General features: G+C 38.0%; 1 long non-coding RNA gene across 1 annotated transcript in view; it reads left to right on the top strand.

Moving 5' to 3' along the window:
- The window catches only part of LOC132075769 (uncharacterized), an 85,446-nt gene that overhangs the window by 55,672 nt on the left and 13,090 nt on the right, over positions 1–16,684 (top strand). Inside the window, exon 2 of the long non-coding RNA XR_009418823.1 lies at positions 9,932–10,011. This is a non-coding gene — a long non-coding RNA (uncharacterized LOC132075769). The remainder of the gene's footprint in view (positions 1–9,931; positions 10,012–16,684) is intronic.

A 16,684-nucleotide genomic window follows, 5' to 3' on the forward strand; every position in this document is an offset into this window, starting at 1 on the left:
TAGCTAAAGGAATTAAAAGGAACACAAAATCTTTATTCTCATCAGGCCAAGAGCTTTTATAAACTCTAATTGTGTTTTGCGATATATCCAAGTAATTCTTGGCATGCTCCAGGTTCTGCACTAATGTACACAATGTACAAAGTAACATGGCTATGAATAGATAAGGACTTTTCTTCTTATTTCAAAAGTGCTATTTCAAAACCAGCCTGACTCAGTATCTTGTGACCTAAATCCAGCTGTAATAATTTAGAGTCTTTTAGGAAGTAGTTTCCCAACTGAAGTGTGATTCTAGGTCCAAGTCACAATAAGATGTGCTGTTTAAAGACAGTTGTAGTTCTGCAGGTTGATGCTGTGATTTCTCCAGTGCTTCAGCCAGTGCTCACAGCCTGCTTTGGCCAAAGAACATCTAATTGTTGATACAAACAGAAATCAATGGCAAGAGCAACCTCCACCTTCCAGAAATGGATTAATGTGCAATGAGGAAAAGCCTCCTCTCCCTGGAACTTGACTGGCTCCAAGATCCATTTTCTGTGTCTGCCTTCTGTCCCACTGCCTGTGCAAAAACCAATAACCAGCTTTGACATTATCTCCACCACTTATGTGTCTCTAAAATTACATTCTGCTTCTGGGTGTTTTTTCCCAGACTTTATCAATTAGGTTGTTCTTTTAACCTTTCATTCCTCCTTCCCTTCTGTCCTCTCTGATTCCATTTGGTGTATCACAGTGTCTTTGCTGATCATTTCCTAATAAAATAGGTCTGTGATTTTTAAATTTATAGAGAGAGACTGCAGACCTCACTCAGAATATAGTACCTGCTGGGTGTCTGGGGATTATGTTTATACATTGAATGTGGAATGTTTGATTGTTACTTTTTGTATTAATATGGGAAAGGACTGGCCAGAAACCTTCATTTTTACTTCTATCAATTTTATCTCCCCCAGAAATCACCAAACAATTAAACCAAGAATTTAGGATAGCTGAAATATTTCATTTACCTGAGGTAAAAACATCTTGTCTTCCTTAGATGAATATAGATAAGAAAATTTCTTATTCTGAAAAACAATGATTTCCATAGTGATAGGAAAGACACTTTAGAAAGACTATTTTATTTATTTCCAGATAATTCATTTTTGCAAAAATGAGAGGGAAATTATTTACATAGAACAAAGATTCTGAAAAGATCTTAAATGCAAAATTACCAGCTTAGAGTTATTGTAATTAGTGCTTCCCACACTATATTCATGCCATCCTGTCATGGCCACTTGACAAATGCTGCTGATTTGGAAGCCTGCATAAGAAATATTGCTTTAGACTTTTAAAGTAGGAGTTTAGAGTTGTATCATCCCACATTTCTCAGGAATCCATTTATAATCTAAATACAATATAAGACATGCAAAGCGCTGTTTTTACCATTTCTAAGAATGTTCTTTCCAAGTAATTAAATACTCTATGGTGCAATAGGGATCAGCTACTTAATCACTGAAAGGTCAGAGAGGTCCAGAAACAATAGTTAATGATTTGTTAATGTTGGAAAGGTAGGCAGAGATGGAAATGCTCATTCATCTTTTAGGAGTGGATGGATGAGTCTGCTGTAGGTACCCAGGCTCCTGTTGGTTGGTTTATTTGGTTGTTTATTTGTTTGTTTGGACTAAGCAGAATTCATGAGGGTTGGAGTTCAGTGTTGCTCTCCTCTTTCTTGTGGTCCCTCTTGCTGTGTCCCCCTCCGTCGTACAGCAGCAGCTTCAGGGTGTCCAATTTGTATTTACAGTTCATACATCAGAGAGGGACAACTGAGCTCCTGAGATTTTTTTTTATTTTTTAAACTCTGATTGTTAAGGGCTGGCTGAGAAAATCTTCATTTGCTGACATGTGTTTTCTCCTCACATTCTCTTTGTGTGTGTTGCTGGAAATTAGGAAAGCAAAATGATATTCCTGTTGTGAACAAAATGCACCATAAACTCTTATGTTCCTCTAAGCAAAGACCTCACCAGATTATGGTGAAAAGAGAGCAAAAGAAAAGATTTGGATTCCAACTGTGCTTTTGCACATTTTAGGCTGTGTATGGATAGCTCATAGAAGAAGTGAGGGAATATTTCATTTATGATCATATTAACATGTTTATACACACACACATATATATATATATAAAATACCTGAATCTTTTTCTCATTAGAAAGACAGAAGTTAAATATTTGGAAATAGACTCTTGGGAGCTATTGGGTCCCAGAATGCCTTGAATTCAGAAGGTCTATTTTCAACTCTTTTCTTTTTCTTACAAAGAGACTTACTTAAGTGAACTGTCCTTTCAGCTAATTCATGACAAATAAATTTCAAAAAACATTGAGTCAGTGAGCGAAGTTTTATGGAATGATGATGGAATAAATGAGAAAGGAAAATGATTCCTTTGAAGGTGCTGGCAAACATGGCTTATGAAAGTGAACTATCTGTTATAAATTAATAGAAAGGAATTCCAAATTGGAGTAAAGCAGTTTTGATTATCTTCTTAAAGTGTCTATTAGTAGTAATTGATTTGAGATACTAACTCAGCTCTTATTACCTTGCTTGCTGTAAAGTATATTTTTCTGGCCTTAATTGTGTCTTGCCATGTTTGGTATTGACGTAGCCAAGGCTGGACTTGGTCAATAATCACAGCTGATTATCATCACTAAAAATAACTTCACATTGTTAATTAATTGAGTCTATTAACCACCCAGCAGTGTCCTGGTGAAAATTTATTAGAATGTCAAATGAAGTCATTAGATTAAATAAGAAAGGTTCTATAAATGAACATCATAATAATCAGTTTGCATTATCTTACTGAAAGATGACATAGACACATTAGACATATATGTATAATATATGACATAGACATATATTATAGACATATATTAGACATATAATATACATATATTTCCATATTTTATGTTGCAGCAGTTTAACTCCACTTTCTGTATCAACAAACAGGAAGTACTACAGCAGCCATGTTTTGATTTTCTGCCTCTCAAAGAGCTCTTGGTCTAAATAAGCCGTGTCAATAAGCTGAGGAAAGATGTGGGAAAAAACCCAAATCACAACCCAAATTAAGTGCTGGAAGTTGTTCACAGGGACTGTGGGGTCTCCCTCCTTGGAGATACTCAAAACTCTCCAGACAAGGTCCTGAGAAAACAGCTTTAGGTGAGAGCTTTGCGTGTCTCTCCTATAGCAAGGAGACTGGATGAGACGACCTCCAGAGGTCCCTTTTAATTTCAACCATTTTATGATTTTGTGAAATTGAAATATTCTTTATGTTGTGTGGTAGTTCAGAAACTCTCTCTCACCAGGAAGGTTTACTCTACCTGTCTCAAATAATTCTGCTGCAAGACCTGGCACACCAATTAATATCTTCATGTAACAACCCACAGCAGCTCTTTTAGTTAAACAGATGACACTTTTAGGAGCTTTTTAGGGATAAAGGGAAGAACCAAACCCAAACAAAGAAAAAAAAAATTTTAAGAATTTTCCAGGGAAATCAAGGCTTTGTCATATGTTACACTTAGATGCATGACCTCCAATGCTATTTATCAATGTAGTGTTCAGTCTGGGATAAAGGTGTTTATGCTTTTATGTAGAGGCACTGAACCTTGAACTATGAGAATTAGAGCACAAGGAAAATTTGCTTTGGTACTTTCATTTCCTATTTGAATTAATTCTTAGAGAACAAACTGTTCTTTATGATTTATACAGTCAGTTTGATCTGAGTTTCCTGAAAGAATTGATAATTCATAAACTGCTTACTTCTTATGTGGATTATGTTTAATCTTTGTAAGAGTCATACTCACATTAGTCCATTCCTTTTCTGCTCAAAAGCTGACCTGTAAAACTTTAAATAGTTACCCCAGTTAGCACAATACTGATGCTGCAATGAGAAGGATCTGAAAGAAAAGACAACATTAATTTGCATTCATATTTTTATTTTAATTTTTTTGAGTTTGCTTTTCTCATTCATCTCTAGATATCTCAACTGCAGATATTCAATGTACCTCTTCAAGAACTCACTGCTCAGGTCACTGCTGTGTGATTTGTTATGTAGTCCCTTCATTAAACACATTTTCCTTCCTCCCATGCTGTGTTGAGGGCTTGGGTGGGGTTCTTTGGTTTGTTTTTATTTCATTACTTGATATGACACTATCAATCACAGAATTGCAAAGCTGAAACAAACATGAAGTTGAACTCAAAGCCAAACTGTGCCAAGAGCTGACTTTCATACTCAAAGTGACAAGCCATCATATTCAAGTTACCACAGAGCACATCTGTAGTACTGATTGCAATCCACACTCTGCGCAGTCGTGTCCAGGAATAGATTCTGACACTGCCCACGCTATTTCAGGCATGTTAGCAGATGATGATAGGATTTATATGTCCAAACAGAACTTCCTTTTTTGTTTTTTTATTCCAGCATTTCAGCCAACACTCAGGTCAGGCTTCGCTTTAAACTTGTTTGTATTAGGTGGATGCATTATTGCATTATTACTTCCCTTTCCTGAATATAATTATATGCCATAAATGAATCTTGTCTTGAAAGACAAAACAATTTGGGTAATATAGCTTGGGGAGAGTGCCTACTTAGGTTTTCCATGTGCCATTACTAAAGATATGATATTCATTTAAAAAGGGAGAAAAAAAATGCCTTCATACCCTGAGGAAGCTCAATAATCAGATTAAGGGATAATGGATCATTATCAGGACTATATAAACATCTTTTGTATTGATTAATCCATGTTACAACTCTTTAAAAGAGCTAATAATTTTAGTGCCAAATAAAGAAGAGATTGCAGGTTCCAGTGAGGAAATGGCTGTAATTGCCGTTTGGGTGGTGGATAAGGGATGGTGATTGGACACCATCCATCACTGTGATCCAGCAGTGGAGCTGCTGACCACAGAGGCCATCATTAAACAGACAAACACTGAATTGCACAGCACGTGCTGCTCTCTGGTACCCACTCAATGTGCTAAAATAATAATAAGGAAAGGGATTGCTATTCAGTGTGCATTTCAGCATGAAGCTGCCAATTTCCAGGGATTCTCCTTGTCTCTGGACCATCTCTCATCACAACACACATAAAGTAAGCAGGGATATTATTTCAGAATATTCTGTTTATGGTGTGACCTGGCATCCAATCACATAGAAAATGCAGTACTTGATAATGCAAGGCTTTTTTCCAAAATAAAAATGTAGAGAAATAAAGGCTAAAATTTTCCCTCACTGGCACATGTTCTAAAATCACTTCTGGGGCAATTTAAAACTTTGTAGAACTCGGTTTTTTTTGTAAGACAGATTTTGCTTGGCATCTTTGTAGGTCCCTGTCTTCATCAGACAAAAAATGTTACTGGTGTCCCTAAGAAGAAGAAGGGAACTTTCTTATTTAGAAATAATTAGAATTATTACTCCATGTTTGAGACCTATGTAACACCTTCCACTATAACTGGGAGTTAACAACAGAAAACCTCTATTTTATCTGCAACTAAGTAAAGGGAATCAGAATCTGGAAAAAAGTTAATTTTAAATAAAGTTCCACATTGATAGTTCAAATCCTTTGAATTCATTAGCCTTCTTTCAAAAGAGTAAAATAAAAAAGTATGTATCTGCAATAGCTTTTAATTTTTAACATTTGAGTTTTACTAGTACTAATAGAATTGTCCCATTTTTTCATTCAAACACACAGGTGAAATGCAGTTTGAAAGGTGTTTTGTGTTAAGCCATGAGTCATCCATTTGAAACTGAATTCCTTATGGTAAATGGTGGCATTAGTGCAATTATTGGCAATTCACAGTTATTCACAGCTAAAAGCATTCTCAAGTGGATCTAGCCAGTTCAGAGGTGATGGCTTCTTAAGGCAGCAAAAAGCCACTTGCTTCATCTTTATCCTTTTTTGCAGTCTTGCTCACTGCTTTCTAGAGAACATTTTAAACGCCCCATAACTTTGAATTCAATTATTTTAAAATTGTTTTTCACAAGCTTCCACAAGGGTTCCATTCCAGGTTAGCACTAATGAGGACTCACAATGAGCAGTTACCTGTAAAACACTTCCAGCTGGGCCCTACCTCTCTGTAGCTGATCTTGACTGAAAATTTTTTGCCAGCAGTTGCTGTCCTATGTCAGCCTACAGCATTCTTTATAATATTTATATCAATGCAGGATTACAGTGATAAGATTTTAAAAGATTGTTCCACAGCTTCCAGAACAACTTATTGAAGTAAAAGCAATTATGTGTATGAAGTATTTATTTATGAAGTAAAAGCATCTAGATGATGTTGATCAGAATAACTCTAAATAAGATGTGCTTGTACAATGGCTTATAACAAAATGACCAACATAGAAGTGGTTAAAATTTCTATTCCATTAAAAAATACATCAACTTACTCTTCTTTTTTCACAACTTTTCCTTAACCTCCTTTGCAATTGAGCAATTAGATATTTTGAGAGCATCAGAAAACAAGATTGGAGTTTAAACCTGAAAAATAACCTTTGACAATCCATACAGTACTTTCTAATATAAAGCTTATTTTACATTGTGCCTGTGTTAGATTGCAAATTGCAAATGTTTTGGGGGTTATTATTCCCAGAGATGCTTGTAAAAAGTATGTTTTCAAAAATATCACCACAATGTAAAGCTTTACAATCCACTATTGACTAATGGTATTAAAATAAAAGTAGAGCTAAGTTTTGAGCCACAAAACAGGTACAGATGCAACTTAGTATATTGATAATGTCCCTTAGAGGGAATTTTTCATTCTACGTTCTTTTCAGATCTACTTTTCCAGGCTTTGCTGCTGTAGGGTTTCTAGGACTCTTCCTTCCACCAGATTATTGCCTGAGTGAGACCACTCTGGCATTTTTTCCCCCCCAGCATTCTCTCAGAATTTCTTTTACTTGGGTTTTTCTCATTCCTCCTAGATTCAGCTGATTTAAATACTTCATTGACCTCCTTTCTATCTTATACTCTCTGAGGACTGCTACTGAAAAGTTACCCTGAATTATTGCTGTCTGCAGCTCTGTGTTCACTAGTTCTTTTAATATTTCATTAGAAGAAAAACATTGGTCACCTCTGTTACTATGCTCTGAACTCAAACATTTCATTTATTTCTTTCTGAAATGTTAATCCCAGAACTTAGTGTTATTTTTAATGCACATTTCCACCAAACTAGATTAAGAATTCATTAGTAAAACCACTTGAAATCACTTCAGTTGCAGAAGCACTGGGCTGAGCATTCACTGAAGGCAAAGCCAAATCCTTGCAGTCTGAAGTCTGTTACATCAAGCCAATGTCCATGATGTAAAAAAAAAAAAAGAAGGCTGAGGCATGCAAGAGAGGATTGACTTGAATACTTATGATTTGACATGTAGTTTTTGGTCTTTTAGCATTTAAAACTTTTCAGATGTATAAAATTCAGAGTGACAACTCAAACAGAAACAGCAGGAAAGTTTGAAGATGCAGACTTTTGGAGGGCAGTGGTCTGTTACATATTTTTCTTCCAGATAAATTATCACATAAAGTGAGTAGAATTTGTATTCCAACAGAAAAAACCCACAGGTGGAGAATTTCCTGTTATCACAAAAGCAAGTTGGGTTCTGACTTTAATGTTATTCTGACTTAAACGTGACAAATGCTTCATTTGAAAACTGTCAGCCATGTACAGCATCCTCCAGCTGGAAATGAAAGGGGAGAAAGAAGGAACACCAGTCCTTTTTGTTACGCTATTCTAGCAAAAATGAAATGGCAGACAGTCATAAAAGTGGAAGAAAACACATTGGTGATGTTTGTACCCAGTCAAGAGCAGCTCTCCTTTCATCTGGATAATGAATCATTCACACATTCACAGGCAAGTTTTCACTTTCTCTGACATGTAGGTTTTAATCAACAGATTGACATTGTCTACAGAAAATTGCCTGTGATTAGGGCAGTCCTCAGCTGGGGAGAAGTACAGCTGCAGAAATGTGTGGGTTTGCAGGGTTCCCTGCTAGTTTTGGTGAGGGGTAACCTTTCAGGCTCCTTTTCCTGCCATAATGCTGGCATATTTTACCTTCTTTATCTTGCTGCACAGGTCAGATAGCTACACTCAGTCTACAGATGGGATTGTTTATCATTTGCCTGGCAAGTCCTGCTAGTTTGCCAGTAGCCCACAGCCTTGATAAACTCTGGTGGGACACAGGATTTGCTCATTGTTTTCTTCTTGTACTCCGTCAGCACTCATGAACATGACCCACTTGCAAACATCCTTCAGCTGCCACGTCGGCTTGACCTCGAGCTGACTTTGACACAATAATTGCTAGAAAAGAGCCAGACTTGACACAGTGATTTACTTAAGTGTATGCCCATTTTACTGTGTGCTGTGTAAACCAGCACATTGCACTGTTTACAGCGCTTCACTAATATATTTGGAAAAGTAATTGGATAGTTGTAACTATGTAAAATTGCTTATATGAGTGTGACAATGTGGTGCGCTGCTGCTAAGAAGGTTTTAATCAACTCAACATTGGGTTCATTTGGTTACTAATCTCAGATGTCTAGGCTTCATTTTTATATTATGGGGAGGAAGTTTCCATAAATATTGAAGACAGGCTAAGTAAAAGTAATTATTTAGGGCTTAGCAGGGAGTCTAAGCAATGGAATGTAAAGCCATATGAGCTGAAGTAGAGATGATTTTTTTTTATATAAAGTAATTCTTTGAGTATAAGCTAGATTTACAAGAAAACTGTGGATCATCAACATCATGTGAAAGCAATACAGTAAACTTGTTTACATGGAATATACACGTGCTTCAAGAGTCACCTTGTACAGAAAAGATGAGCTTTAATTACAATAAAACATCTGTTCCTCTTACAAAATGGAAGCCAGCTCCTAAAAAATAGCGGCTTTTTCCCTCCTGCATTCTTTCCCTATGCTTACAGCTTTAAAAATATGTGGTGTCTGAAAATGTTTTCAGAAACTTTACTGGCACAATCAATCTCCTCTGTGGGGTCAGTTTGTGACAGGGATTTGCTGGCTGGTACCCTGGGCTTTGGGGAGCCTGGCATCTCGGATTGCAGGGCTGGGATCCTGAGCTTTGGGGCTCCTTGCAGCCCTGGGATTGCAGGGCTGGGCTCCTTGCAGCCCTGGGATTGCAGGGCTGGGATCCTGAGCTTTGGGGTTCCTTGCAGCCCTGGGATTGCAGGGCTGGGATCCTGGGCTTGGGGGAGCCTCGCAGCCTTTGGATTGCGGTGTTGGGATTTTGCTCTTTGGGGATCCTGGCATCTCTGGGATTGCAGAGCTGGGATCCTGAGCTTTAGGGACTCTTGCAGCCCTGGGATTGCCAAGTTTGAATCATGGCTGTGCTCCTGTAGGTGCTTTTGTTCGTGATTCTCCTCGGCTTCTTGATGAGAGCACATGGATCTGCTGGGCTGCTGTGGGTGTCCTCCGGCTCCACAGCAGTAGGTGCTGCTGAACATCAGACTTGTGAGCAGCCCCAGGCTGCCCAGTCAGCTCTGGGCTTGCCACAGCTCTGCCCCTGCACTTGTTGTGCCAGGACATAGCCCAGGCTCAGCCTTCCCCATGGAGGTGCCTGTGGATTGTGCCCTGAGCTGCCTTGCCCAGGTGTGCGGGGCCAGACCCTGCCCTGCTGCCACACCATGGCACCTCTCCCTCCATCCCTCAGCTCACCACTGCTGCACCTTCCTTGGCCTTCCCAAAACACAGCCTTAAAGTCTTGTCCAAGTTAAAAGCAAAATGGAAACTTCAGGAGAGGGAGTGAGAAACAAAACTGAGGTGTTTTTTCCACTTTGTGCGCAGAAAAATTTTATGCTGCTCTGATCGGTAACAGCAAAGGCATTTGCAGCCCCAGTTTGTTTTAATGCAAGAAGAAAGTTTAATTTAGCATGACCTTATTGTTGGGGTTTGTTTTGTTTGTTCCTCAGGGTGCTTTCCTGCAGCCAGGGGGATGCAGTGCTTCGTTCCTGTCCCGAGCATCCTGAGGCAGAGGCTGATCTCCCACAGGGTGAGTCATGGCTCACACAGCCTTTTCTGGGGAATTTTCTTCCCTTCTGGGGGCTCTGCTGCCACTTTGACAGTTTTGCTGCCTTTGCCTTTTGCTCTGTTCTTGTCTTGAGGTTTTTTTCATCTGGCATTGTGGTAATTAAAGACAAGTGAGTCAAGCCTCGCCTTGGATGAGGGAAGATGAGAACAGAGGAAAAGGAGGCTCAGACATAACTCTTTTCTTTGTTCTCATCTATCAAAGAAGAACTTGCCATATATTTTCTACTCTTTTGCTGCTTGTTACATCGTAAATTTGACACCTATTAATTACATGTTACATTATAAAAGTTTTTCAGTTTTTAAAGTGATTAATATTTTCTTCCATGTCTTCTATGCAATGTTACTTTTTTGATTTTGCCATTGCAGATTTGGATTTTTAAATGTTTTTATGTGAAATCTGGCATGAATATTTTTTACCCGAAAGGTATATAGGAGACATATCATGCATGACAAGTGTATTAACTATATTTGATCCCAGTAATGGAAGTTGATGTTTCTCCATTAAAGTTAATGGGAATGTAATGATTTATGCCAGCCGTGAAGATCTCTTTGGTTATACTTGCTATAGGAAATCCATTTGTTTGGTGGGATGACAGGGTTCTTTTTTCCCAATAATTTAAAAATATTTATTTGACTGGTTATTAATTCTCAATCTGTAAGAGTTTATATTTGGGGGATTATTTGCAGTGAGGCTCCTTTGTGGCTACAGAGAGTGCTGTTCTTAGAGGCCGACAGCTTTTATGGCTCTGCAGGGTTTATACCTACAATTACTGCAGTGTTGGTCCAGTTTATTGAGAGGTGATGGACAGAGGCTCAGGGTCCATCATTTTACTGTGTGTTCAGGGAGTTGTGGTGATGGAAAAGAGCCACAGAATGTTGGGTTTGGTTTGGTCCCAAGCACGAGCCTGCTTTTCCATATGTCTTGCTGCAGGGCAGCTGTTGTTTTTGTGTTTGCTGTTTGTTAGCTGTGTTGTTGATGGAGGCTTGACCTTTGGCTGGGAATTCCAAGCTGGAGCTGCCATGCAGGCCTGCACAAAGCAGCCCTTTGCTGTGCTGGGTGTTGCACCTGGCCATGGGCTCCTCCTCACAGCTTAAAGGCTTCCAGGTGAAAGCGTTTGCCTTCTTTATTACTCTTCTTCCATAGTTAAACCCATTACTGCTAAAATTTCACAAAACAGCCCTTCTGTGCAGGGTTCTGCCCTGTACAAAGGAGCAGTGTGTGTTTTGCTGTCCGTGCTGTTTTAGCAGTTGATCTTTCATTTCGGCCTTTATAGCACGGTGTGACCTCTCGCCTGTGCTATATTGTGTCTGTCCTTGTGGGCTCCTTTCACTTTGGTGATATTTCACTTTAATTTCTTCTCAGACCATATCTGGTCTACTGCTTATTTCTAGTGGAATTCAGGTTTCTTATCTGCAGGCCAAGCACGATTCAAACTACAAATTTCATTTCTTTCAGTATTTTCTGCTAAGCTACCGCATTTTGAGAATTACTTTCTGCTCTGACTTCCCAGAGTTTTCATTTTTATCCTTTTGAAGGATAAAAATCTTAATGTTCAGAAGGATCTCAATGTTCAGACAGGTAAATTGCTAAGCATTTTCAGGCTTCAATTTAATCTATTGTAATTAACCTCATTATTTGATAAAACTGAGTTAGAAAAGTAGATTCCCTCTAGTGTGGAGTATACAAACCCCATCTTTATTTATGTATGGAACAAAATTACTGGCTGTTCAGAAAATTTGAAGAATTTTAAAACTGCTTCTATAGTTCTTTAACAATGATTCTGCTAGTGCTTCCTATTTCCTCTCAAGTAGTTTTTTGTTTTTCCTTTTTTTTTTCTTAAGCATAGAATATTTATTTCATTATCAGATAGGCATTGTATGTGAGAGAATTGAATACTACTTTCCTTAGGATTATTTTGCTTAACAATTTTTGTACCTTGATATCAAAAATCATATCTCAATCTCATAATTTGGTTGTAATTTAAAATTTAATAAAACCTGTGCAAAAGGGGTCATCTTTTGAGGCTGAACTAATCTTAAAAGTTAGTAAAATTGCACTGTAGGCATTATAAAATAATATAATTATTGGAGAAATTGTGACACTTTAGGGAATCTAGTAAAGCTTAGGCTTTATTAATGTGTAACTACCAGTGGAGGATTTGACACGAGGGTGAATTTGCTTTTTTAATACACATGAAGAGACCTGGTGGTGAGAAAGGGTCACTGATGTGTGTTTATACAGGTATGAATGTTCTCTTCACAACACAATAGAATGAAGAGTTTCAATAGAATGTATGTCATTATATCTTGAACAGGTGTTCTGTCAATTGCTTTAAAAAAATTACTTGTCCACTGAAGTCTAGAGCTAGAAATCTGAAGTTACAAGTATGAGTATTTATATGTATATGTTAGTACATGCACACAAAAGTACCTGCAAAGTCAATTCCATATGGAAATTGGAAAGGAAAAATTTATTTTGGCAGTCAAAAATATTGTTCCACTGAGATTTACACGTGGAATGAAAAATCCATGCTGCTAAATGTGAACACTTCTTTGATTTTATGTTTACTCACCACCTTAGGCTTCCTCTGATAGTCCCATTTTTGCCTTGAATGAATCGATTGTCAGTAATCTTCCCACACTCTTTTTTCTCTGCAGAGGCAAGTGATCTGTTAGGGAGCAAATATATTGCTTTGGGATTAAATAATTGCTTGTGTAATATTCAAAATACTCCATAGGAATTTTTACACTTAGACATTTTTGATTCTGATTCACTAAGTGAACAGGCTTAGGAGAGAAACTTAGCAGTGCTCTTGTATTGGTAGTTGCTTCTCTAGCTAAAGCACGTGAGCAGAAGAATGTAATAAATTTCATAGTACTTTTTGCTTTTCACTCTGTGAATTCTTGATTTCCCCTTCTTGTTCAAGGAACAACCAAGGGTGGGAAGGTTACAAATGACTTTATTTTTTGAAAAGCATTTCAGATCCCTAAATAATGGCTTAGGGAAATCTGTATGACCAGGATGCTTTGTGGCAGAGTCTGCTGTGTGATCTGTTTGGTGTGTCTCACACATGCACTTTAGCCAAGATATGGGATTTAAATTCAAACAGATGTAATATTTCAGAATGCAAATATTATGAATCCTGCATGAGACATGGTTTGATTTTATAGTGATGGCATTGACTATAAGGCCTTTGAAATTATACCTATTTCTTTAGACTAAACATCTTACATTCAAACCTGAGATGTTGCTCCTTCCAAATAGTGGTATTTCAATTGATTGGCTTAGGGGTGTCTATGAAAGTGAGATCCTACAGGGTAAAGTCAATTAAAAAAAGAAGTGTCTTCTGTTTTCTCAGTGGTCAGTGTGCTAGTGCACACAGAAAAGCTCTTTGTAAATTAATGTGGCTGCAGAGCTTTGTCTGTGATAGCCCAGGAGAAGATCCTGAGCATCTCAGTCCTCAGCAAGGCCACAGTGCCTGTGCAGCTCCCAGCAGGGTCTCTGGCCTCAGAAGAACACCAGGTTAAAAACTCTGATGTAACCCAATGCTCATCAGTCTGCAGGACTTAAATCTGCTCAGAGGCTTCAAACCCTGACCACTCGTTGTGGAGCCTCTGGAGATGGGGGTGATCCTTGGATCCAGCTGAACTGCTGGGAGGTGCTCAGTGCTGTCCTCAGAGGTTGCATGGTGCACCTGTCTGAACTGGTTTTCAGGAAAGAACTTAATTTTGTGATCTGCCCAATTCCCTTGCTTTTCCACAAAAAGCCTTAGGAAGGCTTTGAGCCCTTCCTTACAAATCAGTGCAAACCAAATGAGTCAATTAGAACCAATTGTTTTTCTTTGGGTGTTTAGAACTTTGTATGCCTGAAATTAAGCATAATATCTTTTAAAACAGCCTTTTCTTCACTCTAAGCATGTGTCTTAGTGAAAATAGCTGATACTTTTAAAGAAAGGACTCAGGATGTTAAACACCTATGAAGCATTGATTAGATTTATCTTAGCTGTGTGTTCAACCAGAATGCATTATTTTTTCCCTCACTAGTGACTCACATTTGCACAAAGTGAGCTATAGTTCTTAGCTTGCAGCGCCAGCTCACTTTTCATTGCATTTGTGAGACATTGTACATGAAATCATTTTTTAAATATTGATTTGCTCAGGACCGATTGCTGGTTGTGCTGCTAATCATTACAGTATTCTTTTTCTTTTTTTTTTTTGTTCTGTTAAAGATTTAAGTATTCCATTATAAGGCAGCTTACAAGAAGGAATGTTAGGCAATGATGAACTATTCAAAACTATTCCGGAATCAATTGAATTGGTCATTGGGCAACTCCACTCATCTTTCCACCAGCAGATGCTGGTCCTGAGACCAACAGACTCAAGGAGGAACAAGATGTAGATGCTGGAAAGCAGAGCTGGTGAGGTTGTTTGGCCATTTCATGTAAAGACCCTAATTAATGACAGAAGAACATTAATTTTACAGATGAAAGAAACTTTGGGGTGAGGACTATGAAGTTACTTCTTTGGAATCCCCCCATATTCTAAATATATTCCAGTGGCTACATATGAAAAGAGTTAATTGCAATGGTCAGAGTGGGTCTAAATATTCATGGATAGGCATTTACTAATTAGGTCCTGGGCATGAGCTTAACTAAAATGTGTATGTGTGCATATGCTGTTAGCACACAGCAAATGTGATATTGAATATATTCACCTAAGAGGTTTAAATTAATTCATTTTACCTCACATTTCATAATGCATGAGTTCATACAAAGCTTGTTACTTGGGCTTAGCTTGTTCAGCTGCAGTAGCATGGCCATATTTCTCATCCTCAGTGTGTCAATATCAAGATTTAATGCTGTTTAATGAATGCACTTTAAACTGATCCCTCTTGTTAATTTGGATTAATTTACAAGGTGTCCCTATGACAAATGTGGAGAATATGATAATATTTGTTTTACTTTTCTCTAAGCTAGCAGGAACCATTATGCCTTCACCTTACTGTTGCCTAAAAGCATCATTTGCAGGCATTATTTTCATGGCTACACAGCCTCTTGTGAACCATACAAAGCACTGTTAACTGCTGTGCTTTATACAGGCAAACATATTTTTGGGAGATCGATGAGTATCATGTCTCCTGAGTACCCATCTACATTTTTATGCAGTCATAATTTTCCATTTGGAGCAGCATTTTTATTAGGTTAGTAATAGCTGTATTTACAAAATCATTAATGTTTTGTAAGACACAAATGTGTAGGGCAAAGAGATTATGGAGAAATAATTAAATGCTTAAGTCAATTTCACCTTTTGTTCTGAAGTTTCTAGCTTAAATTTTTTTGAGGACAGAATAATTTGAAATTGCAGGAGTTGGTAATAAAAGGTGGAAATTATTTTTCTGCATTAATAGGTACATACAACTGGTAACAAAATCATCATTACATTTGAAAATGAGTGCTTTAAACCCTGTATGATACGTATGTTAGTGCAGGGATTTTGGGGTACATTTTCACATGCACTGATTCCATTCAAGAAGCTGTGGGAATGCTCAGATGCTCTTTTATTTACCCAATTCATGGAACCTACTGAGGCTTTAATCAGCTCATCCTGAAACCTTGCACCAGAGGCACTAGTCCTCATTAATACAGCCAGTTTCTCTCCCACAGAAAGAGATTTAAGAAATGTTTCACAAAACTGTAGCAAAAATACTCCTCCTTCTCCCAACATTTGCCATCATTCTATTGCTATTAATGTGTTTTTCCACCTAGATGTGTCTGTGAAACTCCCCTTGAAAGACAAATGCTTTGAACATTCTAGGTAGTTTCTTGCTCTAAAGGAAATATTTACAATGGAGTGAAAACCTGTTTCTTTCTTTTCTTTTTTTTTTTTAAGAAGCAGACTATTGTGAGAAAAGTTTGCTGTTGGAGCTGATCAAAGGGACAAGACTTTTTCAGCTCTTAAGCTGGCTGAAACTCCAGTGTTACATGACAGTTGTTTTTTATTCTTGCTGGTCCTAATGAACTCACTGGGCTTGTTCAGGAAAGCAAATAAACACAGAAAATGTGTGCTGAGGTCCTGACACGTGGGCTTCAGAGGATGATCCACAGTTAAACCTGTGAAGGGCGCAGCTGGCCCAGGTGCAGCTCAGCACGGAGTCGGCCTGGTGTGATGTAATGAGGGCCCTGCTGAAGGCAGGGATGGGCAGTGTGAGCACCAGAGCAGGGACAGGCACAGAAAATAACAACAAGGACAGGGGAAAAGTGAAGCAGGGGGCCTGGTTGCAAAATATAGCCATGATTTATAAATCTGATTTTGGCACGCAAAGTATAGAAGCAAAGGAAAAGAAGACATACGGTGATTATTGGATCTCTCTTTTCCAAAGTTCATGATCACATTGTGTAGCCAGTGAGGTTTTTTAACAACAATATCCCCAGCTACTTCTCTGGCCATTTTTATAAAGGCAATGCCACAATTTAAAAAGTTTCCGTAATTTCCTCAATCATCTCCTTCTAAGCAAGAGGAAATGCTGGTCATATTTAATTCACTCTAACAGATAAACCAGTCCTAAATGAAGATGGAGGTGTGAAATTTCCAGCTGTGCTGGAAAGAAAATTAAATCATCAATAAAACATTTCCTT

The sequence above is a fragment of the Ammospiza nelsoni genome, chromosome 7, assembly GCF_027579445.1.
Source record: "Ammospiza nelsoni isolate bAmmNel1 chromosome 7, bAmmNel1.pri, whole genome shotgun sequence".
Classification (NCBI taxonomy): Eukaryota; Metazoa; Chordata; class Aves; order Passeriformes; family Passerellidae; genus Ammospiza; species Ammospiza nelsoni.